Raw genomic sequence first — 27182 nt, forward strand, 5'->3', positions numbered from 1 at the left:
GATACACAAGACACCTTTCTGATCCGTGCCGGTCTGAGTGGACTGATCAATTGTGGAGGCCGTGGGAATGGCACTGTCCATCAGGTATTTGCTACTGAAATTGTATATGGTTATATTAATGTAATCACACAGCATAAGAGTCATTCATGATCAGAAATATAATCAAGCATTTTAGTTTTAAAATAAAGCGACCATTGAATAAGTAGCGTCAACAATAAATGGGTTTAAACCATTCTTTTTCAGAAATTGCATACTCTCTGGTACGCTTATCATTTATTTAGTGTTTGCTCCTTCTTTGCATACATGTGTCATGTAAAGAGAGGAAGGGTTGAGGAAATAGGGAATGTTTTTCCTAAACAAATTAGGGATTTCATTAACAACTTTTCAGTCAAAATGGCTGTAATTATGTTGCAGCTTCAGCAACATGGACAGCTTGTGACACACTGTTGTTCTGTGGTGGTCACTGCAGGGAGGTGAGAGGGACAACGGTGCTAGTCACACAGTCACTCGCTGTTTTTTTATTTTTTTATTTTAGCACAGCAAGTCTGAGCAAGGCCCAGAAAAATCAAATCAATTGTGGTCGGACTCCCTCTAGTCATTTGTGTGTCTTAATTATTTAATCAAACAGTTCGCTTAAAGCATCAGACAAGCTCAGTGCATGCAGTTGATTTGATCAAAACACAAAGAATGTGTCTTTATATGGAAAAATGCACGTACCAATCGATTGTTCGAAAGGTGCATTTTTTGGGTCGGGGACAGCCCTATATCATTCTGCCAGGAAATACATATTACTGATGCATTCTGTTCATGTAGGGCTGTGACGGTAATTGATTAACCCTGTAACTGACTGTGGATGAAGACCATCGTGAAATAAAATAACCATCAAAACTGCTTGGTTGTTGTAGCCTAGCCTTCTCATTTACCTTTTAATTTTGTCAATTTAATTCCATCTTACATTGATCTCCTAACTTGTTTGCCATGGCGCCCACACAGCCTTTGATGACTTGTGATTGTTTGGCTGACAACGACAACATACAAGTTCAACTCTCGTGAAAAGCCTGAGCAGTTATTAGTAAAAAAAAATTTAAACTGTCAATTGTTCAAAGTAGTCATTGTGTATAAAGTTGTATGGTTTGTTAAACTTTGAAATCAATGGTTTTTGTTTGGTATACATTTAAAGTGAAAAATCATTTTTAGCGTAATTCCTTTACTGTGGAATTACTCATAGCGAGAGAGCTGTGTGTGTGTATCCCAACAGTGGGATAATTCTCTTATCGGCTATATTTGAGGAGAAACTGACCTAGTTTGCCACCACTGTGTCTGTGTCCTAAATGATACCCAATCTTATAAGTGCACTATATTTGACCAGGACCCATAGGGGGTCTGTAGTGCACTATATAGGGGATATGGTGCCATTTGGGACACAATCTGTGTGTCCCTCGTCCTTTTCCTTTGGCAGTCACGCTCTCTCTCTCTCCCTCTTTTGCATCCCATTTCACTGCACAGCAGGGAGAGGACTGAGGAGCTTACAATTTTCTTAGAATTCATCACTGTATTCAGGAAATCTCTATAGATTCATCATGAAATAGCGACATGGACTCACGATTCTGAAAAACCTGTGTTGAACTCATCCCTAGAATGAGTTTGCGGTTGCTCTATCCATATGCCCCTTTTAGTACACTGACATCACGCACAGATGCACATGACTTTTGGATCCAGGAAGGTCATCGCCACCTCTGTCCATTCTCTGAGTCGATATTCACGTCATAAGAAGGAATTCCCCTCAACCACCCCCCAAATTGAGGAAAACAAATATTTCCAATGAATCCCATTCTAAAATAGCCAACGTTGTTGTACATTTTTTGTTATACAGAAATAACAAAAAATGGAGAAGAGCTGCTGCTGTTCAATGTACAGTGCATTCGGAAAGTATTCAGACCCCTTCACTTTTTCCACATTTTGATACGTTAGTCTTATTATAACATTTATTTCATAAATGTTTTCCTCAGCAATCTACACACAATACCCCATAATGACAAAGCGAAACCAGGTTTTTTTAACGTTTTGCAAATGTATTGCAACTGAAAAAACCGATGCCTTATTTCCACAAGTATTCAGACCCTTTACTCAGTACTTTGTTGAAGCACCTTTGGGAGCGATTACAGCCTCGAGTTTTGAAGTAATGACAACACTTGGGAGCAGGCATTGTTGAAATTTTATCTTAAGACATGTACCTTTCTTAAATGTTGTTTTATTATTGACCAAAACAAGCAGACAACAAGAGAAATTTAGAGTTTCAATTTTGTTGAGTCAATTGGATAACCTAGGTAACCACAGGTTTTTATTACCCACAGCCATGACTTTCTGTCTAATATCGACTGGGACTATTCAGCAGATTTACATTAGTTTATTACTTCTCAAAACAACTTTTTCCCGCTTCTCCCGAAGTTCACTCCCACTATCCTTGGTAGCTGTGGTGATATGTGTTTTGACGTGATTATCCAATTGTGAAACATTAATCAAAATTAATCTGCCAATTAAACTTGCATTGTTTTTTTTAAATGTTTGTGTGTGTTGAAGACGATTAGTGATTAAGGCAGTAGCCTAAACTAGCCTGATAACATTAGCTAGCTACTAGTGGAAATCATTTCAGCTAAAAGTAAGCTACAGATATTTGCAACCAAATTTGCTACCATTTCTAACAGATCAGGAAGCGAAAATATATACAGTTGAAGTCAGAAGTTTACATACACCTTAGCCAAATACATTTAAACTCAGTTTTTCACAATTCCTGACATTTAATCATAGTAAAAACTCCCTGCTTAGGTCAGTTAGGATCACTACTTTATTTTAAGAATGTGAAATGTCAGAATAATAGTAGAGTGATTTTTCCACATACTTTCATCACATTCCCAGTGGGTCAGAAGTTTACATGCACTCAATTAGTATTTGGTAGCATTGCCTTTAAATGGTTTAACTTGGGTCAAACGTTTCAGTTAGCCTTCCCACAATCTGTTGGGTGAATTTTGGCCCATACCTCCTGACAGAGCTGGTGTAACTGAGTCAGGTTTATAGGCCTCCTTGCTCTAACACACTTTTTCAGTTCTGCCCACACATTTTCTATGGGATTGAGGTCAGGGCTTTGTGATGGCCACTCCAATACCTTGACTTTGTTGTCCTTAAGCCATTTTGCCACAACGTTGGAGGTATGCTTGGGGTCAATGTCCATTTGGAAGACCCATTTGCAATCAAGCTTTAACTTCCTGACTGATGTCTTGAGATGTTTCTTCAATACATCCACATAATTTTCCTACCTCATGGTGCCATCTATTTTGTGAAGTGCACCAGTCCCTCCTGCAGCAAAGCACCCCCACACGATGATGCTGCCACCTCAATGCTTCCCGGTTGGGATGGTGTTCTTCGGCTTGCAAGCCTCCCCCATTTTCCTCCAAATATAAAGAGGATCATTATGGTCAAACAGTTCTATTTTTGTTTCATCAAACCAGAGGACATTTCTCTAAAAAGTACGATCTTTGTCCCCATGTGCAGTTACAAACCGTAGTCTGGCTTTTTATGGCGGTTTTGGAGCAGTGGCTTCTTCCTTGCTGAGTGGCCTTTCAGGTTATGTCGATATAGGACTTGTTTTACTGTGGATATAGATACTTTTGTACCTTCACAAGGACCGTTGCTGTTGTTCTGGGATTGATTTGAACCAAAGTATGCTCATCTCTAGGAGACAGAACGCATCTCCTTCCTTAGCGGTATGACGGCTGCGTGGTCCCATGGGGTTTATACTTTTGTACTATTATTTGTACAGATGAACGTTGTACCTTCAGGCGTTTGGAAATTGCTCCCAAGGATGAACCAAATTTGTCGAGGTCTTCAATTTTTTCTGGTTTCTTTTGGTTTTCCCATGACGTTAAGCAAAGAGGCACTGAGTTTGAAGGTAGGCCTTGAAATACATCCACAGGTACACCTCCAATTAAATGATGTCAATTAGCCTATCAGAAGCTTCTAAAGCCATGACATAATTTTCTGGAATTTTCCAAGCTGTTTAAAGGCACAGTCAACATAGTGTATGTCATCTTCTGACCCACTGGTATTGTGATACAGTGAATTATAAGTGAAATAATCTGTCTGTAAACAATTGTTGGAAAAATTACTTGTGTCATGCACAAAGTAGATGTCCTAACCGACTTGCGAAAACTATAGTTTGTTAACAAGAAATTTGTGGAGTGATTGAAAAACAAGTGTTAATGATTCCAACCTAAGTTTATGTAAATGTTTGACTTCAACTGTGTATGTTATATATTTATTAAAGTAATTTGAAAGAGGCACAATCTTTAAGCCAAAGAGATTTGCTGCTGAAATGTATCAGCATGCTGCAATGTCCATCAGCAGGTGTGGAGACCAAAAAGCCTCCAAGGTCGGGCCGTTCATTCACAGAGACGGACGCGCCCCCGTTCACTGGTTCTAGCAGCGAAGAGGGCAAATCGGAGGAGTCTGGGCCATCCACTTCCACCGATGATGACATCTCTCTGGGTGGACAAGAACAGGTGGTCACACCAGACCTAGCCAAACCTCCAAACAATGCCAGCGGAGACCCTACTATCTGGGACCTGGACTCAGATTCGTCGCTCCACGTCCCCGATGACAGTGGTGCCCCTGCTAAATCCGACTCCCAGACATAAAAAATCTTGGTGAGTGGCCAAAAGATATGAATGGATCTTTACGGGATATGTTAATGCAGGCCTGGCCATATCACGATAAAGTGGGGAATTTCCCAAGAGATGAGGGGCAAAGATGGCTCACTACAATAGGAGGATGGTGAACGGGGAGAGAGTGGAGAGACCATGGCTCTATTTTTGCTGCAAACTTTTTTCACATGAGGACAAATCTGAAATGATCAGGGATGGAACCAGAGGCTGGAATAATCTGTGCCACCACCTCAGCTCGCTTGAGAAGTCGCATGATCGCCTAGATAGTTTCCAGAGGTGGAAGGAGCTGGAGATCAGGCTGGTGTCCATGCAAACTACCGATGCCCAACGGGCCAAATAGTTAAATGTTTATCTCATCAGACCACAGAATATTTTTGCCTTATGCTCTGAGTCTTTTAACAATTGTTTTTGCAAACTCCAGGAGTGCTGTCATGTGCCTTTTTGCTCAGGGGTGGCTTCCATCTAGTCACTCTCCCATAAAGCCCAGATTGGTGAACTGCTGTAGAGACTGTTGTCCTTCTGGCAGGTTCTCCCATCTCAGCCAAGGAACACTGCAGTTCTGTCAGAGTGGTCATTGGGTTCTTGGTCACCTCCCTAACCAAGGTCCTTCTTGCCCGGTTGCTCAGTTCGGTAGGACGGCCAGCTCTAGGCAGAGTTCAGGCTATAACACAACAAAATGTGGAATAAGTCAAGGGATATGAATACTTTCCAAAGACATACATAATTTGCACACACCCACACAATGAAGTCAGCTCAGACCTATCCAGCTCAGAGAGGCCCAGCTCCTGAGCTAGATTCCCTTGATACTTAAGAAGATTGTCCAAACCATACATTAACACCTCCTTCCCCATCAGCTGATGTTCTGAAAGAGCTGCAAAATCTGGACCCCTACAAATCAGCCGGGCTAGACAATCTGGACCCTTTCTTTCTAAAATGATCTGCCGAAATTGTTGCCACCCCTATTACTAGCCTGTTCAACCTCTCTTTTGTGTCATCTGAGATTCCCAAAGATTGGAAAGCAGCTGCGGTCATCCCCCCTCTTCAAAGGGGGGGACACTCTTGACCCAAACTGTTACAGACCTATATCTATCCTACCCTGCCTCTAAGGTCTTCGAAAGCCAAGTCAACAAACAGATTACCGACCATTTCGAATCTCACCCTACCCTCTGCTATGCAATCTGGTTTCAGAGCTGGTCATGGGTGTACCTCAGCCACGCTCAAGGTCCTAAACGATATCTGAACCGTCATCGATAAGAAACATTACTGTGCAACCTTATTCATTGATCTGGCCAAGGCTTTCGACTCTCTCAATCACCACATCCTAATCGGCAGACTCGACAGCCTTGGTTTCTCAAATGATTGCCTCGCCTGGTTCACCAACTACTTCTCTGATAGAGTTCAGTGTGTCAAATCGGAGGGTCTGATGTCCGGACCTCTGGCAGTCTCTATGGGGGTGCCACAGGGTTCAATTCTTGGACCGACTCTCTTCTCTGTATACATCAATGATTTCGCTCTTGCTGCTGGTGAGTCTCTGATCCACCTCTATGCAGACAACACCATTCTGTATACTTCTGGCCCTTCTTTGGACACTGTGTTAACAACCCTCCAGGCAAGCTTCAATGCCATACAACTCTCCTTCCGTGGCCTCCAATTGCTCTTAAATACAAGTAAAACTAAATGCATGCTCTTCAACCGATCGCTGCCTGCACCTTTCCGCCTGTCCAACATCACTACTCTGGACGGCTCTGACCTAGAATACGTGGACAACTACAAATAACTAGGTGTCTGGTTAGACTGTAAACTCTCCTTCCAGACCCACATCAAACATCTCCAATCCAAAGTTAATTCTAGAATTGTCTTCCTATTTCGCAGCAAAGCATCCTTCACTCATGCTGCCAAACATACCCATGTAAAACTGACCATACTACCAATCCTCGACTTCGGCGATGTCATTTACAAAATATCCTCCAATACCCTACTCAACAAATTGGATGCAGTCTATCACAGTGCCATCCGTTTTGTCACCAAAGCCCTATATACTACCCACCATTGCGACCTGTACGCTCTCGTTGTCTGGCCCTCACTTCATACTCGTCGCCAAACCCACTGGCTCCATGTCATCTACAAGACCCTGCTAGGTAAAGTCCCCCCTTATCTCAGCTCGCTGGTCACCATAGCATCTCCCACCTGTAGCACACGCTCCAGCAGGTATATCTCTCTAGTCACCCCCAAAACCAATTCTTTCTTTGGCCGCCTCTCCTTCCAGTTCTCTGCTGCCAATGACTGGAATGAACTAAAAAAATCTCTGAAACTGGAAACACTTATCTCCCTCACTAGCTTTAAGCACCAACTGTCAGAGCAGCTCACAGATTACTGCACCTGTACATAGCCCACCTATAATTTAGCCCAAACAACTACCTCTTTCCCAACTGTATTTAATTCATTTATTTATTTTGCTCCTTTGCACCCCATTATTTTTATTTCTACTTTGCACATTCTTCCATTGTAAAACTACCATTCCAGTGTTTTACTTGCTATATTGTATTTACTTTTCCACCATGGCCTTTTTTGCCTTTACCTCCCTTCTCACCTCATTTGCTCACATTGTATATAGACTTGTTTATACTGTATTATTGACTGTATGTTTGTTTTACTCCATGTGTAACTCTGTGTCGTTGTATCTGTCGAACTGCTTTGCTTTATCTTGGCCAGGTCGCAATTGTAAATGAGAACTTGTTCTCAACTTGCCTACCTGGTTAAATAAAGGTCAAATAAAAAATAAATCAATCAATAAAATCTTCTCAATCCTCTTTCATCCTGCTTGTTATTCTTTCAACCTGCTTGTTATTAACAAGCCAGTGAGTCAGCAGAAATACCTCCTCTCCCTCCCTTTCCTCCTCTCCCTCACTCTCTTCCTCCTCTCTGAGATGCACAAAGAACAATATTTGTCTAATCACAAAGAGAGGACAAGTGCCCGGTCTGTTTTTTTTCTTTCACATCACTCTCCTTCCTCTACCCTTGCTGGCAACTGTAATCAACTTTTTAATCAATTCTCTCTCTCTCTCTGTCTGTGTAGCATCGACTGTCCTCATGAGTGATGAGCACACAAACACACACACACTGAACCCCTCAGAGGGAGCCAGATATGTGTGAGAGAGATTGGCCAGCTGCAAGTCAGGTTGTTAATTCTCTTTTTAATAGGTTTATTATGACACATTGTGGCAGGTTGCCATATATATATTTTTTAGAGGGGACATAGTGGGGATAGGGTTTTGTTCTGGTCTGGGCTGTATTCTTGTATCGCTATGCCACGCCCACGGATGTTAGTTTCTTCTTCCTGACCAATCTTGAAGCGTGGATTCCGATTGTTTTGATCATGTGGATTGGGATATGTTCCGGGTAGCTTTGGAGAATAATATTGACGTGTACACCGAGACAGTTACTGAGTTTATCAAGAAGTGTATAGGAGATGTTTTACCCACTGTGACTATTAATATCTACCCTAACCAGAAACTTGGATAGATGGCAGCATTCACGCTAAACTGAAAGCCCAAACCACTGCATTTAAAGGTGGCAAGGTGACTGGGAATATGGCAGAATACAAACAGTGTAGTTATTCCCTCCGTAAGGCAATCAAACAGACTAAACGTCAGTATAGAGACAAAGGGGAGTCGCAATTCAATGGCTCAGAGACAAGACATATGTGGCAGGGTCTACAGACAATCACGGACTATGTTGCGGACATGGACGCCTTGCTCCCAGACAAGCTAAACACCTTCTTTGTCTACTTTGAGGATAACACAGTGCCAGCTACCACGGACTGTGGGCTCCCCTTCTCCATGGCCGACGTGAGTTAGACATTTAAGTGTGTTAACCCTCGCAAGGCTGCCGGCCCAGATGGTATCTCTAGCTGCGTCCTCAGAGCATGTGCAGACCAGATGGCTGGTGTGTTTACAGACCTATTTAATCTCTCCCTATCACAGTCTGCTGTCCCCACATGCATCAAGAGGGCCATCTTTGTCCCTGTTCCCAAGATTGCAAAGGTAACTGAACTAAATTACTATTGCCCCCGTAGCACTCACTTCTATCATCATGAAGTGCTTTGCGAGACTAATCAAGGATCATATCACCTTCACCTGACCTGTCACCCTAGACCTACTCCAAATTGCGTACTGCCCCAATAGGTCCACAGACGATGCAATCGCCATCACACTGCACACTGCCCTATCCCATCTGGACAAGAGGAATACCTATGTAAGAATGCTGTTCATTGACTATAGTTCAGCATTCAAAACCATGGGCCTGCCCCAGGTAGTGAAGGTAGGAAACAACACCTCCACTTCACTGATCCTCAACACAGGGGCCCCACAAGGGTGCATGCTCAGCCCCCTCCTGTACTCCCTGTTCACCCATGACTACGTGGCCATGGATGCCTCCAACTCAATCATCAAGTTTGCAGGCGACACATCAGTAGTAGGCTTGATTGCCAACAACGACGAGACAGCCTACAGGGAGGAGGTGACGTCTGTGGGAGTGTGGAGTCAGGAAAATAACCTCTCACTCAATGTCGAAAAAACAAGGGACTCGATTATGGATTTTAGGAAACAGCAGTGAGATGATCTGCAGAGAAGAATGGGAGAAACTCCCCAAATACAGGTGTGCCAAGCTTGTAGCGACATACCCAAGAAGACTCCAGGCTGAAATCGCTGCCAAAGGTGCTTCAACAAAGTACTGAGTAAAGGGTCTGAATACTAATGTAAATTATATTTCTATTTCAGAATAAGTCTGTAGCGTAACCAAATGTGGAAAAAATCTAGGGGTCCTGAATACTTTCCGGATGCACTGTACATTTGAGGGTCTGCAAGTCAGCAATTTGAGTCCATTGTCCAATTACACACATTTTTGCCTAGGTAGACAGACCCATTACCCCATTTACACCAGGCTGCAGTCAATGAGCTTTCTATTGGGATTGGTGGGGGACAGATTTTATTTCCGCAGGGTTTTCTATAACTACTTTTCCAAGTTTGGTTATAAAAATCAAACTATGTCATAAGGTATGGTCGTCGAGGAGTGTAATCTGAAACCACAGTGCTTGGAGCATGTGAAGGGAGCCCTTCACCTACACCCTGTGTGACTAGCCCATAGACCTCGTTTTTCCATTCCAACCGTATTTTTTTCCCCACCCGCTTCTGGTAATCTTCAACAGTCTCATCAGTTTTCATTGTTATAGAGTGGATTTTCTGCCAGTGTGTTTTGAGAAAGCTGCCTTCCTTTGCACTGGGTCCACTTGAATTTCAGACAGCGGCAGAGTATGTCTTCAATTTCTCTGGTTGTTGGATTGTACATTGTTACTATAGCTCGTACTTCAAATTTCACTTCATCTTTAGCAGGATCAGTGACATATTTTACTAATGCCTTGACTTCATCCGCATCCCACAGTCTTTCCAGTGTTATGGTTGCTCCTCCCTGTAGGTTGGGGTATTGTTTGAGGGGCATATTGAATACTCTTTATTGTGTGGCTGGTGAAAGGGGTGGCATGGGGGTCAGCGGCCGTCCGTCATGGTCCACATAATCTTCAAAGCGTACTATTGGATTTTTGTTTCACTGTGGCCTTGCAAGAGCTATTCCAGTCAGTGAGTAATTATGTTCAACTGGAGTTCCCAAACCATGTCTTTGTGGAGTGATTTCGAGGTGACTGGGAAGGTGGTGGCACTTGTCCCCCTATGGCTTGGTCTTGGAACTGTGGTTGGGGTTGCAGTAAAGGCTGTGCCATCGATTGGGCTGTTGGAAATGCTGGATACAGACTGTTCTCTTTTTTTTCTTTGCTCGTGTTCTTCTCTCACTTTCTTCTGTTTCCTTTGTCTACTTCTGTCATCATTAATCCTTTCACTGTGCTGCCCTTCAATACGTCTGCTTCTCTTTTCCTTTTTTGAAAATCATCCCATTTAACTTTTATTTTCTTGTGTCTGCCTCTTTTCTCTGGCTTCTTCAAGTTTCTCTGTACTGACAGTCCCATTTAAAGGGAATTCTCCATTTGTCCATTTAACTGTTTGGTCTAACACCAAATTTCCGATTTTTGTCAGGGCCCCGAGGTTCAGGGCAACCTGTATTTTCGTTCTATCTTCGTTCTTACTACGACACATCCCCATTCTCTCTTGTTGTTCCCTATCTTGAAACAGGCACACTTGAACTATAATCTGCAGTACTGTTGTTGTTGTAAAATACAGTCGTATCTCCCTAAAAAACTGCATTATTGGTCCAATTCAATTTTGTCTTTCTGTAGTAACTCTCTTTCTTTTATAATACAGGAGTTAAGATATAAATTGCTCACGATTTCTTCCTTCATACCAATATTCTATTCATACCACCTATTCAGTAATAGTAATCTCTCCTTTCGTATCTTCAGACAGAATCCTGACATGAAGTCCACACATAATTTCTTAGGCATTCACTTCAACACCACCAGCAACGATCAGCACAGCGCCGGCCGCCTAGGAGGTAGCAATGATCATGTTCTTACTCAAGCTTTTGAATGGTCCTGTCAGTGCCTCACTACCTGTAAATCAGATGGCCGGTGGTGGTGGACAGAACCACACACAACGTTATCAATCGAAGTCCACACAGAACATAGTGCAGTTCACAGAAATTGCTTAGGCATTCAGACACACCCTTCCTAATTACACACCCTTCACACAGAATCCCTCCACAGAACATTTGTTCAGTTCACACACAACTTTCAAAGGTATTTTTTCAGACACGCACACACCATGCACACACACTCAAGACACACTTTCCCGCTTCTTGTTGCATCTTTACGAAGTTCCCAGAACATTTGTGTAGTCACTTGAACTACTGAGGTATTCCCAGAATGCCTATGTAACGTTATTAACGAGGTTCCCAAAACCTTCGCCGAGTTCTCTCTTAGTACAGGGATCCCTTAAACACTATTACTTCATTTAACCTCAAGAGGTGGGACCCTCGACAACAGCCAGTGAAATTGCACGGCGCTAAATTCAAAACAACAGAAATCCCAACATTAAAATTCCTCAAACATACAAGGATTTTACACCCTTTTAAAGATAAACTTCTTGTAAATCCAGCCACAGTGTCTGATTTAAAATAGGCTTTACGGCGAAAGCACACCAAACAATTGTTAGGTCAGCACCTAGTCACAGAAAACCATACAGCCACAAAGTCAGAAATAGCGATTCAATTAATCACTAACCTTTGATCTTCATCAGATGGCACTCACAGGACTTCATGTTACACAATACATGTGTGTTTTGTTCGATAAAGTTAATCTTTATGTCCAAAAAGCTCATTTGAAATTAGTCTTATGTTCAGAAATGCATTGTCTCAAACAAACATCTGGTGAAAGTGCAGAGAGCCACATTAAATAACAGAAATACTCATCATAAACATTGATAAAATGATAAAAAGTGTTAAACATACAAATACAGATAAACTTCTCCTTAATGCAATCGCTGTGTCAGATTTCAAAAAGGCTTTACAGTGAATGCACACTTTGCGATTATGTTAGGTCAGCTCCTAGCCACAGAAACCCATACAGCCATTTTCCAACCAAGGAGAGTGTTACAAAAGTCAGAAATAGCATTAAAATTAATCACTTACCTTTGATCTTCATCTGATGGCACTCCCAGGTCTCCAAATGTTAGTTTTGTTCGTTAAAGTTCATCTTTATGTCCAAATACCTCCGTTTTGTTGGTGCGTTTAGTTCAGAAATCCAAAGGCACAATGTGCGCTCTCAAAACCAAGACGAAAAGTGAAAGTACAATAAAAAATAGTAGAAACATGTCAAACGATGTTTAAAATCAATCCTCAGGTTGTTTTTGTCATAAATAATCAATAATATTTCAACCGGACAAAAGCTTCGTCAATGGACAAGGTAAACAAGAAAGCCCTCCCGATCACGTGCTTTGTTCATGGATGGAAATTTCCACTGTCCTCTCATTGAAAGCGGTGTATCTCCCTAATTTTTCAGAGTAAAAGCTTGAAACAATGCCTAAAGACTGGTCACATGTTGAGGAAGCCATAGAGATCGTGAACTGGGTATTAAGTCTTTGTATGGTGGATAGGCTTTCAATGAAAAAACAGCCTTTCAAAATAATAGTACTTCCTGGTTGGATTTTCCTCTGGTTTTTGCCTGCCATATCAGTTCTGTTATTCTCACAGACATTATTTTAACAGTTTTGGAAACTTTAGTGTTTTCTATCCACATCTACTAATTATATGCATATCCTAGCTTATGGGCCTGAGTAGCAGGCAGTTTAATTTGGGCACGCTTTTCATCCAAAATTCCGAATGCTGCCCCCTACCCTAGTGAAGTTAAATTGACTTACTGAAATCAGTTGAGTTGTCCTTCGAAGTTTGTGGATGTTGTATTTCCTCCTGGATGCGTCCCACAGTGGAGGTCTGGTCGGGGTGGGTCCTTCGTCCTCTTTGGTGAGAGGGGAATTTCCGTCTCTGGTCTTCTGAAGAATACGCCACCAGTGTTCGCTCTCAGACCTTCAATGATGGATCATGTCGAGAAGATCAAATATCCTGTTTCGTGACGCCAGAATTGTTGCGGACCACTGAGGACTCAAATTAAAAGTAAATGAAGCAATCTTATCACAGCCGGAGAGGTTCACTAACTCAATACAAGCCTGATGAAAACGCAGTCCCTTTATACTGCTACACAAACAAATCATAAGCATGGTTGGTTCCTGCATGAGATTGACTGATAGCACACCAGGCTTCTTACCTTGAAAATGAGATACTCCTTATAGTTCCCAGAGCAATGTTTTGGGCATACTGCCAAATTGCTTATCAGTGATAGTGTGGATTCCTCCTTCTTACAATCAGTCACTCGCATGAACCCAACCAAGTAGGTGAAGAGAAAAGCAGAATTGTGCTAAAAATATGTTCGTACACACAATAAAATATCCATCACATTACATCATGCAACTCTTATGTTTGGATTTCTAAGACATTCCCAGGGTTATAGGCCTATCACAACTAAATAAATAATTTTATTATTGTGATGGTGTAGGCTATATTAAATGGATTTATTCCATTTTTGAAATGTCGATGTTCCAAAGGCGTGCATCAACAGCTTGTATGTGTGGAAGCCTGGAGATGCTAAATATGTTTCTCTTCATTAACGGTGAAATACCGTGAGAAAGGCATTCATTTGCATGACAATTACCGGCTGACAAAATGTCATGATCACCACAGCCCTATCCTAAATCAGCACTACAACTCTGCGACGCTGGATAAATAAAGCACAACCCCTGCGCTCTGTTGTACTACAGTGTACAGTAGTAGTGCATAATGTTGAATGTCACAATCTAGACCTAATGTAGAGGTGGGACTGAGCCTTTTCCCTCTGTGCCTGTTGTAGAGGCGGAGGGTGTGTTCTGTGTTCTTGCTGGGAGCGACCCTGGCACTCAGCCCACTCCTGTGTTGTGTTTGCTCACTCGCTCTCTCTCGCTTTCACTCTCTCCCTTCAGTCTCTTGTGTAAGAGACCAAAGGGTAGGGTAAGCTTAGTAGAGGAGGCTCAGGGGCTTAGCTACATCCCAATGATCTGTAAAATTATCACAAATGTAAAAACATTGGATTGGTGTAGGCATGGGCTAGCTGGAGTTTCCATATACCAGTCACTTCCTTTCAAATCAATGAAGGAAAGTGAACAAGTGATCATGGGGACTCACCCAGTGTCCTGCATTCCTTCCTTCACACTCTCTGTTTATCGCTGTCTCTAGCTCCCTCTCCCACTCTCTCTCTGTCCCCTGTCCCCCCCCTCCACCCACATCTGTCCCTCTCTTAAAAAAAAAAAAATCTTCTGCCCCTCTGTTCCGGCTCTCTTCCAACAGCTCTGTTTTTAGATGGGGCGGAAATCGATAGATAGATTTTTGGATGATATTATATGGATATCTGACTCAAAGTATATGTTTTTTGCTACTGTAGGTACCGTTAGGTAGTGCTAGTCGTCTGTACCTGCGCCAACATTTTTCATCCCTATAGCTTGTTTTCCATCTTCTTTGTAAATAGTGAGCCGGCTTGTTTTCAGCACTTTTATTTCCCCGACTGATCAAAATGTGTTTTCTCTTTCTCTCTCTCTCTGCAGCAGACATATAGTGAACAATATGTTTGGAACATCAAATCTAAGTATTGAATCGCAATACATATCGTATCGGCACCTAAGTATAGCGATAATATCGTATCGTGAGGTCCCTGGCAATTCCCAGCCCAACACAGTGGCCGCTCTTATGTGAAGCTTTTCTTAATCCCTCTGTGAGCTTGAATTGGAAATCTGCGGGTGCGTGTGTGTGCATTAGATTGTACGGGGTGGGGGGAGTTGTAACGGATGGGACGGGCTGTGCTGAGTGGTATTGCATGTGGATTGGTTGGAGCACGGTGCCAGCAGCAGCAGCGGAGAGAGAGAGAGAGAGAGAGAGCGAGAAACTGGCTGTTAAACCAGCCAGAGAGAGTAGTGTCACTGAGCTTGGCATGCGTGCTTTCTGTTTTATGTAAGTGTATTGGTCTGTGTGTAGCTGGCAGTGTCCTTCCCTAGCACAGGCAGCAGTGTCAATCTAGTGTTCCTCGATGATAGTCAGTCGGTGAGTGAGTAGAAAGAGAGAGAGAGAGGTCTGCATTTTTTGTCTCTTCACTGCCCCTGCACCAGCACCACAGGATAGAACACTGAGGATCGAACACCGCATCAATCCAATAGGGACGCCATGTACCCAACCGACGAGACGGTTACGGTAAGACCACTGGTTACACACACACACACGTTATGTTCTTCTATCCTTATGGGGACATACAATGACTTACCATTCAAACTCCTGTTTTCGCTAACCCTGATTGTATCCCTAAACCTAACCCCTAAGTTTAAAGAACCTTTATCCTCATGGGGATGTGGTACCACAAGGGAGAATTTTCCTTGTTTTACTATCCTTGTGGGGACTTCGGGGGATTTTATGTCCCCACCAAAGATAGAAGAACACACACACACACCAAACAGGAACAACACACAGGAAAGTCAACACAGGGCTTACAGTAGTTTGTCTTTCAAGTGATCTGTTTTTAACTCTTTTGTTTGGACTGTGTATAATTAACATATTACCTCTGCTTGCAAACCAAATTACCCTCTGGGGACAGTCAAGTTGTATTATTAATTGGCTCAATACAATTGACAAAACACACAAAACACACCACAGAGGTGCACATTAGAACTGACATACCTACAGTAGAAAATGATGTCAAGTTCATTTCTCAACTCTTAATATTTAGCTAATTACACTCATTGTATCTGACATAGACTTTAAAAAAGCACCCACAAGAACCAGTTCCACTGACTGCTGGTAAGCTTTCTTGACTTGGACATTCATTTTTGCCAACACATGGCTAACCTTTGTTTAGCCAGCTGAACAGCTGCTACTAGTGAAAATGTAGCTAATAGGCTATGTTAGAATTTACACTTCCAATTATAATGTGGATGTCAAAATTATGAAAAGCGATCAACCTAGTCTATTCATTTTGAAATGCTGCCTACTTGTCCTTGCCATTTATCGTTCACCTGACGCTATGACAAGTATTGCTAACAGAAACTCAGTTTTAAAAAAGTCCTCTCACTGTCAACTGCGTTATTTTCAGCAAACTTAACATGTGTACATATTTGTCTGAACATAACAAGATTCAACAACTGAGACATAAACTGAACAAGTTTCACAGACATGTGACTAACATAAATGTAATAATGCGGGGTCAAAATCAACAAAGGGGGGGTCAAAATCAAAAGTAACAGTCAGTATCTGGTGTGGCCAGCAGATGCATTAAGTACTGCAGTACATCTCCTCCTCATGGACTGCACCAGATTTGCCAGTTCTTGCTGTGAGATGTTACCCCACTCTTCCGCCAAGGCACCTGCAAGTTCCCGGACATTTCTGGGGAGAATGGCCCTAGCCCTCACCCTTCGATCCAACAGGTCACAGACGTGCTCAATGGGATTGAGATCCGCTCTTCGCTGGCCATGGCAGAACACTGACATTCCTGTCTTGCTGGAAATCACACACAGAACGAGCAGTATGGCTGGTGGCATTGTCATGCTGGAGGGTCATGTCAGGATGAGCCTGCAGGAAGGGTACCACATGAGGGAGGAGGATGTCTTCCCTGTAACGCACAGCATTGAGATTGCCTGCAATGACAACAGGCTCAGTCCGATGATGCTGTGACGAACTGTCCCAGACCATGACGGACCCTCCACCTCCTAATCGATCCCGCTCCAGAGTACAGGCCTCGGTGTAACGCTCATTTCTTCGGCGATAAACGCGAATCCAACCATCACCCCATGTGAGACAAAACCGCGACTCGTCAAGTGCAGAGCACTTCTTGCCAGTCCTGTCTGGTCCAGCAAAGGTGGGTTTGTGTCCATAGGCAACGTTGTTGCCAGGTGATGTCTGGTGAGGACCTGCCTTACAACAAGCCTACAAGCCCTCAGTCCAGCCTCTCTCAGCCTATTGTGAGTAAAGCTCCGCCTTATCTCAGCTCACTGGTCACGATGGCAACACCCATCCGTAGCACGCGCTCCAGCAGGTGTATCTCACTGATCATCCCTAAAGCCAACACCTCATTTGGCCGCCTTTCGTTCCAGTACTCTGCTGCCTGTGACTGGAACGAATTGCAAAAATCGCTGAAGTTGGAGACTTTTATCTCCCTCACCAACTTCAAACATCAGCTATCTGAGCAGCTAACCGATCGCTGCAGCTGTACATAGTCTATTGGTAAATAGCCCACCCTTTTTCACCTACCTCATCCCCATACTGTTTTTATTTATTTACTTTTCTGCTCTTTTGCACACCAATATCTCTACCTGTACATGACCATCTGATCATTCATCACTCCAGTGTTAATCTGCAAAATTGTAATTATTTGCCTACCTCCTCATGCCTTTTGCACACATTGTATATAGACTCCCCCTTTGGTTTCTACTGTGTCATTGACTTGTTAATTGTTTACTCCATGTGTAACTCTTTGTTGTCTGCTCACACTGCTATGCTTTATCTTGGCCAGGTCGCAGTTGCAAATGAGAACTTGTTCTCAACTAGCCTACCTGGTTAAATAAAGGTAAAAGTCTGAGCACTGATGGAGGGATTGTGCGTTCCTGGTGTAACTCGGGGCAGTTGTTGTTGCCATCCTGTACCTGACCCGCAGGTGTGATATTCAGATGTACCCGTCCTGTGCAGGTGTTGTTACACGTGTCAGCTGTCCGTCCTGTCTCCCTGGAGTGCTGTTTTAGGCTTCTCACCGTACGGACATTGCAATTTATTGCCCTGGCCACATCTGCAGTCTTCATGTCTCCTTGCAGCATGTCTAAGGCACGTTCACACAGATGAGCAGGGACCCTGGGAATCTTTCTTTTTGTGTTTTTCAGAGTCGGTAGAAAGGCCTCTTCAGTGTCCTAAGTTTTCATAAATGTGACCTTAATTGCCTACTGCCTGTAAGCTGTTAGTGTCTTAAAGATCGTTCCACAGGTGCATGTTCATTAATTGTTTACTGTTCATTGAACAAGCCTGGGAAACAGTGTTTAAACCCTTTACAATGAAGATCTGTGAAGTTATTTGGATTTTTACGAATTATCTTTGAAAGACAGGGTCCTGAAAAAGGGACGTTTCTTTGCGTTTAGGATGGGGGTCCCTGGGTCACTGGTTTGCCTGGGCAAGAATAGGTTAAAGACCCCTGTTTTATCAGATGCTCTTATCCAGAGCGACTTTAAGTCAGTGCATTCAGCTAATTTTAGTAGTTTACGTCATCACAAAGCAAACCGATGCACAACAAGCCGCTGATGGCAGCTGGGGATTTCAAATGAAAATATACTGTCTCTGCACTGTGAGCACTAGGCCATTATCTTTATTGTCCCGCAGTATTTTATTATACTTCATTTGTGACATAAAATACCACATTATTACACACAAGCTCTGTAAGCATGTATACATGTAACTTTGAGCTTAGTAGTGCTACACATGCATTCATGCATTGCACACACACTATGCTATACACAAATGCATTGCACACACACACACACACACAGTTGATGTGGCTGCTTTGCGCTTGAGTAGGGCTTAAACCCATCCAGGTACCACAGGCTGGTCCTTTTGTTTAATTGTTTATTCTTTAACATCCCAATCACAGCTGCCCATAGAATTTCTTGAAAGATAAGAGGACAATTTTCTTACAAGATCTGCTGCACATCAATAAGCAGTGACTAACTGGGCGCTTGAGATTCATGGTTTGATCTGGTCTTGATAGGGATGATTGCATGGCATGCCGCGGGGTGGTGACTAAGTTAAGAGGGTGTGTGTGCAAAGCGCATGCCATATTACATAAGCGTCCCGGGACGAAATGAGGCTATGTAACATTTGTTTGGACAGCTGGCTGGTGAGAATAACCTGGGGGGGGGGGGGGTGTAATAATAATGTGTTCTGGACGGAATAGTTTGTAATATTGCTTTGTGGATTTTAATGTTATTGTTGCACAGGAGAGGGGAGAGAGAGAGAACATTTCACTGCAGCTGATATGATGCAGCTCTGTGTTTTATTGTCTGCGACTGGCTGTCCTTTGTTGTGTGTCCAGTATTTTGTTGGTGCTGTAAGTATTAGCTGGTGATAAACAAATGTCCCCTTTGCAGACTGTTAGTGCCATCTTGGGATGATTTCATGAATTTATCATTGGTTGGACTGGTTCCATAAATGCTGCCAGCTCAAGAATCGGTACGAACCCAAACAATCATATGGTTTGGGATCTACACACCTCCTGTTTTCAAGGAAGACCGAGCCTAACCAAATCAATCCTTGAGCAGCGCTATACACTCTGCCTAGTCATTCAGTGACTCAAACTTAGAGGCAAGCAGAGACAGACCTCATTCCTCACATCAGAAAATGAGGAATTTCAGAGTACACTGTCATTTCTCAGACAACTGTAAGTACATACAGTATGGGTATTTGACACTTTTTGACTGTTCGACTATTTAGATTTCTTGTTATGCAAATATTTTTTTAAAACATATGTGCACATTTATCTATATGCCAACAGATTGCAACAATGCCTGATTTATCATAACCATCACACATAACAAATGTGCTAAATGTGCTAAATTGACCCATATTTTATTTATTTATTTTTTATTTCACCTTTATTTAACCAGGTAGGCAAGTTGAGAACAAGTTCTCATTTACAATTGCGACCTGGCCAAGAAAAAGCAAAGCAGTTGGACACATACAACAACACAGAGTTACACATGGAGTAAAACAAACATACAGTCAATAATACAGTTGAAAAATATGTCTATATACAATGTGAGCAAATGAGGTGAGATAAGGGAGGTAAAGGCAAAAAAAAAGGCCATGTCGGCAAAGTAAATACAATATATTAAGTAAAACACTGGAATGGTAGATTTGCAGTGGAAGAATGTGCAAAGTAGAGAGAAATAATGGGGTGCAAAGGAGCAAAATAAATAAATACAGTAGGGAAAGAGGTAGTTGTTTGGGCAAATTATAGTTGGGCTATGTACAGGTGCAGTAATCTGTGAGCTGCTCTGACAGTTGGTGCTTAAAGCTAGTGAGGGAGATAAGTGTTTCCAGTTTCAGAGATTTTTGTAGTCCGTTCCAGTCATTGGCAGCAGAGAACTGGAACGAGAGGCGGCCAAAGGAAGAATTCGTTTTGGGGGTGACCAGAGAGATATACCTGCTGGAGCGTGTGCTACAGGTGGGTGCTGCTATTGTGACCAGCGAGCGTTGATAATGGGGGACTTTACCTAGCAGGGTCTTGTAGATGACCTGGAACCAGTTGGTTTGGCGACGAGTATGAAGCGAGGGCCAGCCAACGAGAGCGTACAGGTCGCAGTGGTGGGTAGTATATGGGGCTTTGGTGACAAAACGGATGGCACTGTGATAGACTGCATCCAATTGATTGAGTAGGGTATTGAAGGCTATTTTGTAAATGACATCGCCGAAGTCGAGGATTGGTAGGATGGTCAGTTTTACAAGGGTGTGTATATATATTCATTCAATAAAAAAGCAAGTGCCATTTAAGATTAATTTATTGAAACCATAATATCAATTGGTTAAATTATATCATGGAACTCAATCTTCAAAAAGGTGGTGACCTCAGCAGTGGAGCTTGCTTGTAGAAGCCTAAGGCCGTGCAATGGCATAGCCTTTTTTTGTTCATTTAGCAGACAAGACACTCGTATTTCCTCAGCCCTTATCACAGTCAAGTCAGATCTATTTTATTGTAAAAAAATTAGAAACATGATGTAATACAACAGAATAAAATATAACAGAATATTTTTCCAAATGGAGAAAAGTTGCCAGTGCGAAGTGACACACCTCTCTTATGCCTTGAACAGTTATTCTCAAAGGGTGAACATTTGAAACGGGGCTCAAACCAAAATCTGTCTTTTCGATATGCACACATTCGATTTAGTTTATTCTTCTTTGGAAATTTCAAATGGATCAAACAATTTTTTGTGTGCATATTTTCAGTGTGGAAACTGTCTTTATTTAGGGGGGGTTATAGCCTAGGTTAACTCATTCTAAATGGCACGAGCAGCTTGCAAAGTAGCTTAAGCGGAAAATAGACAGGATGCAATTATTCCAAATCTGCAGCTCTTTGTTGAAACAAATTTTCCTACTTCAATCAACCAGTCTATTTTGAATTTGTGATAACTGTCGTCATTTGGCAAGGAATATAGCTTGTGTACCCCATCAGTTAGATACATTATAATAAGCATTTATTTCTATAGGCTTAACCGGAGCTTGTGCTTGCACCCTTAGCACGTGTGTGGAGGGAGCGGTCAGAACACAATTGAGTGAATGAGACATGGAGGGGAAAGATAATTTAGGGAGATGATCAGTGTGATGCTCGGTTTATTTTTTGTTTTACCCCGCAAGCGCACATGTACAAATGGAACACTAGTGTAAAAGCAAATGAACGTTGTCTTCAAGACAAACATTTCCCTTGCCCGTTTTGGAAGCTGCAAAGCACATTCCACAAAAGTTTTACATTATATAAAAAATTGAAAAAGCAATCTCTGGTTAAAGATCGGGCTTTGACGTCCGTTCCAGCACTTGATCGCTCATGCCCATCCCTACACATGGGCAGGGCCCCAATCTACATTTATTTTGTAAATGGAAATTATGCTGTGCTAAGAGTGCTCTGACATTTAAGCTAGTGGGTGGTGGTGAGGGAGAGCATTGGGATACGCATGCATGGTAGTTTGGTTTAGGGGCTCCCTTCCCTTCACCACAGAAATGTAAACCATAGGGCCTAACTAAATCTAGTCTACTCTTTTCAATTTAGTTTATTGTGGTAAAAACCTAAGAAAAAATGTTTTATGTTCTGTCAAGTTAACATAGATTCCCGGTTGAGAAACAATATAGAATTGCAGGAAATGGTTTATTTTGAAAATGCTAACATGGGCAGAATGTCATTGTATACAAAGTCAGGCAACCATGAATAGACCTACTGTACAGGTATGATTGAAGAACAAAGCAGGTGTTACTTATATGGTACTATTTTATGTATATATATATATATATATATATATATATATATATATATATATAGGCCTACTGATTTGATTAGTGTCGACAATGGAGAAGTCAACTGCTGCTTTCAAACCCCATGTTTAACACCTGCTTAATAATGCCATATAACTATCATTAGCTTTTATAACCATCAATCTGTTTATTTTTGTATCATATTTTGGACCAGAGTGAGGCTCTCGCTCCACTTCCTAATGTTCCTGCAGTGAGGATTCAATATGGTTCAACACCTTAGAGCCCTCAAAGCTCATTACTAAATTACTAAGCTAAGGTCCCTGGGACTGAACACCTCCCTCTGCAACTGGGTCGTGGACATCCTGACAGGCTGCACCCAGATGGTGAGGATAGGCAACAACACATCAGCCACGCTGACCCTCAACACGTGGGTCCCTCAGGGGGGTGTGTTTAGTCCCCTCATGTACTCCTTGCTCACCCACGACTGCGTGGCTATGCACAACTTCAACACCACAATGAAGTTTGCTGACAACACAATGGTGGTAGGACTGATCATCGATGGCGATGAGACTGCCTATAGGCAGGAGGACAGAGATCTGTCAGTGTGGTGCCAGGACATCAACCTCTCCCTCAACGTCAGTAAGGCAAAGGAGCTTATCGTGGACTACAGGAAACGGAGTGCAGAGCACAATCCCATTCACAAAGACAGGGCTGTTGAAAGATTAGTGGAATCTGTGTGGGTAGCTGGACAGGTAGGATGGCTGACAGTGAAGGTGAACAGGTGGTCACGTGTCAGGTGACAGAGGAATGGATGAGACTGAGGCAGGAATTCCTTTAACCATAAAGTGGTATATTTACTGAGTAGTCTGTGCTGCATCACAAAGGAAACAAATAATATGTTTCCAATCAAATTCATAATCAAAGATCAAATTATATCATTCATTATTAACATAATTTAGGGAGTTCAACAGTCCAGTTCATTAAGTCAATAGTAATCATCCATGAGTCATTTAGGCTCGTAATTATTTATCATAAATCATGAAAGAATACAAACTGTGAATGGTTATACAATACAGTTATTCAAATTCAATCAGTTAGCAAACAATGACGTTTCTCATTTCGGTCTTTCAATTGTCTTCATGTGTACATATAATTAATTTCAATACATATGAACCATATCGATTGCATAATTGGCCTATGAGGATCCGTAGGGCCGTGATCATTGACAATTCACATTACACAATATGTTTGAAGCGTGCGCTCCAAGCCGCGCTCCGCGGTAATAACTATAAACAATAACTGATGGCCCATCTCCAGATCGCAACAGATAGTTCAGATGAAAGGTAACAGAGTCGGTGGACTTACGTGGATTCATGGACGCACAGAACTTCTGGATCAGATGGAGTTAAGGAAGAGAAAGCAGCGAGATCAGGCGATGGCAATTTCCTCCTTTTATGGAGTTGAGATCTGTCGGACATTACCACCTGACCTAATTAAAGCGCCCCTGGCCCAGCTGAGTAAATGGCAATGAATTAAAGGATTATTCCACCAACTCCATGGGCGTTTTCTACAGCTGTAGTAGAGCGGGTCGAGAGCTGCAAGTTCCTCGGTGTCCACATCATTAAGGATCTATTTTGGTCCAAACATACTCCAACACAGTCATGAAGAGGGCACAACAATGCTTCTTCCCCCTCAGGATTCTAAAAAGATTTGGCATGGTCCCTCAGATCCTCAAAAAGTTCTGCAGCTGCACCATCGAGAGCATCTTGATTGGCTGCATCACCGCTTGGTATGGCAACTGCTTGGCATCCGACCGCAAGGAGCTATAGAGGATAGTGCGTACAGCCCAGTACATCACCGGGGCAAAGCTCCCTGCCTTCCAGGACCTCTATACGAGGTGGTGTCAGAGGAGTCCAGCATCCAAACCATAGACTCTCCTCTCTGCTACCGCATGGTAAGCAGTACCAATGCACCAAGTGTGGAACCAACAGAACCCTGAACTGTTTCTACCTCCAAGCCATAAGACTTATAAACAAGACTGCTAAATAGCTCATCAAATGGCTACCCAGACTATCTGCATTGACCTTTTTTTGCACTGACCTTTTTATGCACACACACTGGACTCTCACATACTTACACTGACACCCCAACACACATGCACATGCACACACATACTGCATATGCCTACACACACACTGCATACACTTTCACACTCAGCACATACGTTGCTGCTAGTCAATTTACCCCTACCTATAGTTGAAGTCGGATGTTTACATACACCTTAGCCAAATACATTTAAACTCAGTTTTTCACAATTCCTGACATTTAATCCTAGTAAAAATTCCCTGTCATAGGTCAGTTAGGATCACCACTTTATTTTAAGAATGTGAAATGTCAGAATAATAGTAGAGAGAATTATTTATTTCAGCTTTTATTTCTTTCATCACATTCCCAGTGGGTCAGAAGTTTACATACACTCAATTTGGTAGCATTGCCTTTAAATTGTTTAACTTGGGTCAAACGTTTCGGGTAGCCTTCCACAAACTTCCCACAATAAATTGGGTGACTTTTGGCCCATTCCACAAGCTTTTTCAGTTCTTCCCAAAAATGTTCTGTAGGATTGAGATCAGGGCTTTGTGATGGCCACTCCAATACCTTGACTTTGTCATTAAGCCATTTTGCCACAACATTGGAAATATGCTTGGGGTCATTGTCCATTTGGAAGACCCATTTGCGACCAAGCTTTAACTTCCGGACTGATGTCTTGAGATGTTGCTTCAATATATCCACATAATTTTCCTCCCTCATGAGCCATCTATTTTGTGAAGTGCACCAGTCCCTCTTGCAGCAAAGCACCCCCACAACATGATGCTGCCATCCCCGTGCTTCGCAGTTGGGATGGTGTTCTTCGGCATGCAAGCCTCCCGCTTTTTACTCCAAACATAACGATGGTCATTATGCCCAAACAGTTATATATTTGTTTCATCAGACCAGAGGACATTTCTCCAATTTGTACCCATGTGTAGTTGCAAACCGTAATCAGGATTTTTTTTATGGCAGTTTTGGAGCAGTGGCATCTTCCTTGTTGAGTGGCCTTCCGGGTTATATTGATAGGACTTATTTTACTGTGGATATAGATACTTTCGTACCGGTTTCCTCCAGCATCTTCACAAGGTCCTTTGCTGTTGTTCTGGGATTGATTTGCACTTTTCGCAACAAAAGTATGTTCATCTCTAGGAGACAGAACGCGTCTCCTTCCTGAGCGGTATGACGGCTGCGTGGTCCCAAGGTGTTTATACTTGCGTACTATAATTTGTACAGATGAACGTGATACCTTCAGGCTTTTGGAAATTGCTCCCAAGGATGAATCAGACTTGTGGAGGTCTACAATTTATTTTCTGAGGTCTTGGCTGATTTCATTTTGATTTTCCCATGATGTCTAGCAAAGAGGCACTGAGTTTGAAGGTAGGCCTTGAAATACATCCACAGGTACACCTCCAATTGACTCAAATGATGTCATTTAGCCTATCAGAAGCTTCTAAAGCCATTACATCAGTTTCTGGAGTTTTCCAAGCTGTTTAAAGGCACAGTCAACCTGGTGTATGTAAACTTCTAACCCACTGGAATTGTGATACAGTGAATTATAAGTGAAAAAATCTCTCTGTAAACAATTGCTGGAAAAAGTACGTGTCATGCTCAAAGTAGATGTCCTAACCGACAAATAACATTTGATGCAGATAATCGCCAGAAAGCAGAAGTGGTCTACCAGTATACAAATGAAGGCGCTAAATGAGCGTCTCTCTCGCGGTTCCTGATGTTCACCTAAAGGTTCTGTTCAAAAAGAGCATTCACTAGGCTACACTGACGAGTCACTTTAGCGGTCACTGGCAAGTCTCGAAATGGGCTTCGAATCCTTGTCATTTTTATGGATAGCAAAGGGACCTTTTTTAAACTAGTCAACCCTTGTTGTTATGACGTGGGGAAAGTATGGAAAACACTGACAACTTTTGCCCCGTGCCCATAGGGCTCTGGATGCTTTCAACAGGCTAGGTGCCTTTTATGATTCTTATCTAATGTCTTTATCAGTGAACAACATTTCATTGAATCTTTATACCAGTTTCAAGTGCCTATTCAAGCAATCTAGAGTAGAAATCACAGCCTTATACCAAACCTATCATCCAATCGGTGGTGAGGCAGAGCTAAGAAACTCCCTTATTCCACTGCGGACCGATGAACAGACTAGTCTCTTCATCCCGCGACCCTTGACCTTGTGTGGTCATATTAACGTTCCAGCTTGACGGCTCTCATTCATTCACTCCACACTCCAGTGGAACTGCGTCCCAAATAGCATCCTATTCCATTTATAGTGCACTACTTTTGATGAGGGCCCTGGTCAAAGGTAGTGCTCTATGTAGGGAATAGGGTACCATTTGTGAATCAGGTCCTATGGAGTGAGATTGATCTTACTCATTATGACCGTGGCAGTGAACCAGTGACACTAGCAGTTGGAGCTGATGACGACTATGAGAATCTCATAATCTCACTCTAAGCCAGGGATGGGCACCTGGCGGACCAGGCCTGCGGATCAATTTCCCCCAAAATATACAGTACCAGTGAAAAGTTTGGACACACCTACTCATTCAAGAGTTTTTCTTTATTTGTACTATTTTCTACATTGTAGAATAATAGTGAAGACATCAAAACTATGAAATAATACATATGGAATCATGTAGTAACCATAAGTGTTAAACCTATCAAAATATATTTTATATTTAAGATTCTTCAAAATAGCCACCCTTTGCCTTGACACCACGTGTTATTTCATAGTTCTGATGTCTTCACTATTATTCTATAATGTAGAGAGTAGTAAAAATAAAGAAAAACCCTTTCATGAGAAGG

General features: G+C 42.4%; 1 protein-coding gene across 5 annotated transcripts in view; it reads left to right on the plus strand.

The window, feature by feature from the left end:
- Positions 1-27182, plus strand: part of LOC109871609 (rho GTPase-activating protein 12) — a 138521-nt gene that overhangs the window by 47732 nt on the left and 63607 nt on the right. The window contains exon 1 of one of the 5 annotated variants that reach the window (XR_004205800.1): positions 15165-15488. The exons of the other annotated variants lie outside the window; for them this stretch is intronic. The gene's annotated coding sequence lies outside the window, so the exon portion shown is untranslated. Of the gene's footprint in view, positions 1-15164; positions 15489-27182 lie in introns of those variants that run through there. 5 annotated transcript variants of the gene reach the window in all.

This window comes from Oncorhynchus kisutch, linkage group LG27 (assembly GCF_002021735.2).
Source record: "Oncorhynchus kisutch isolate 150728-3 linkage group LG27, Okis_V2, whole genome shotgun sequence".
NCBI lineage: Eukaryota > Metazoa > Chordata > Actinopteri > Salmoniformes > Salmonidae > Oncorhynchus > Oncorhynchus kisutch.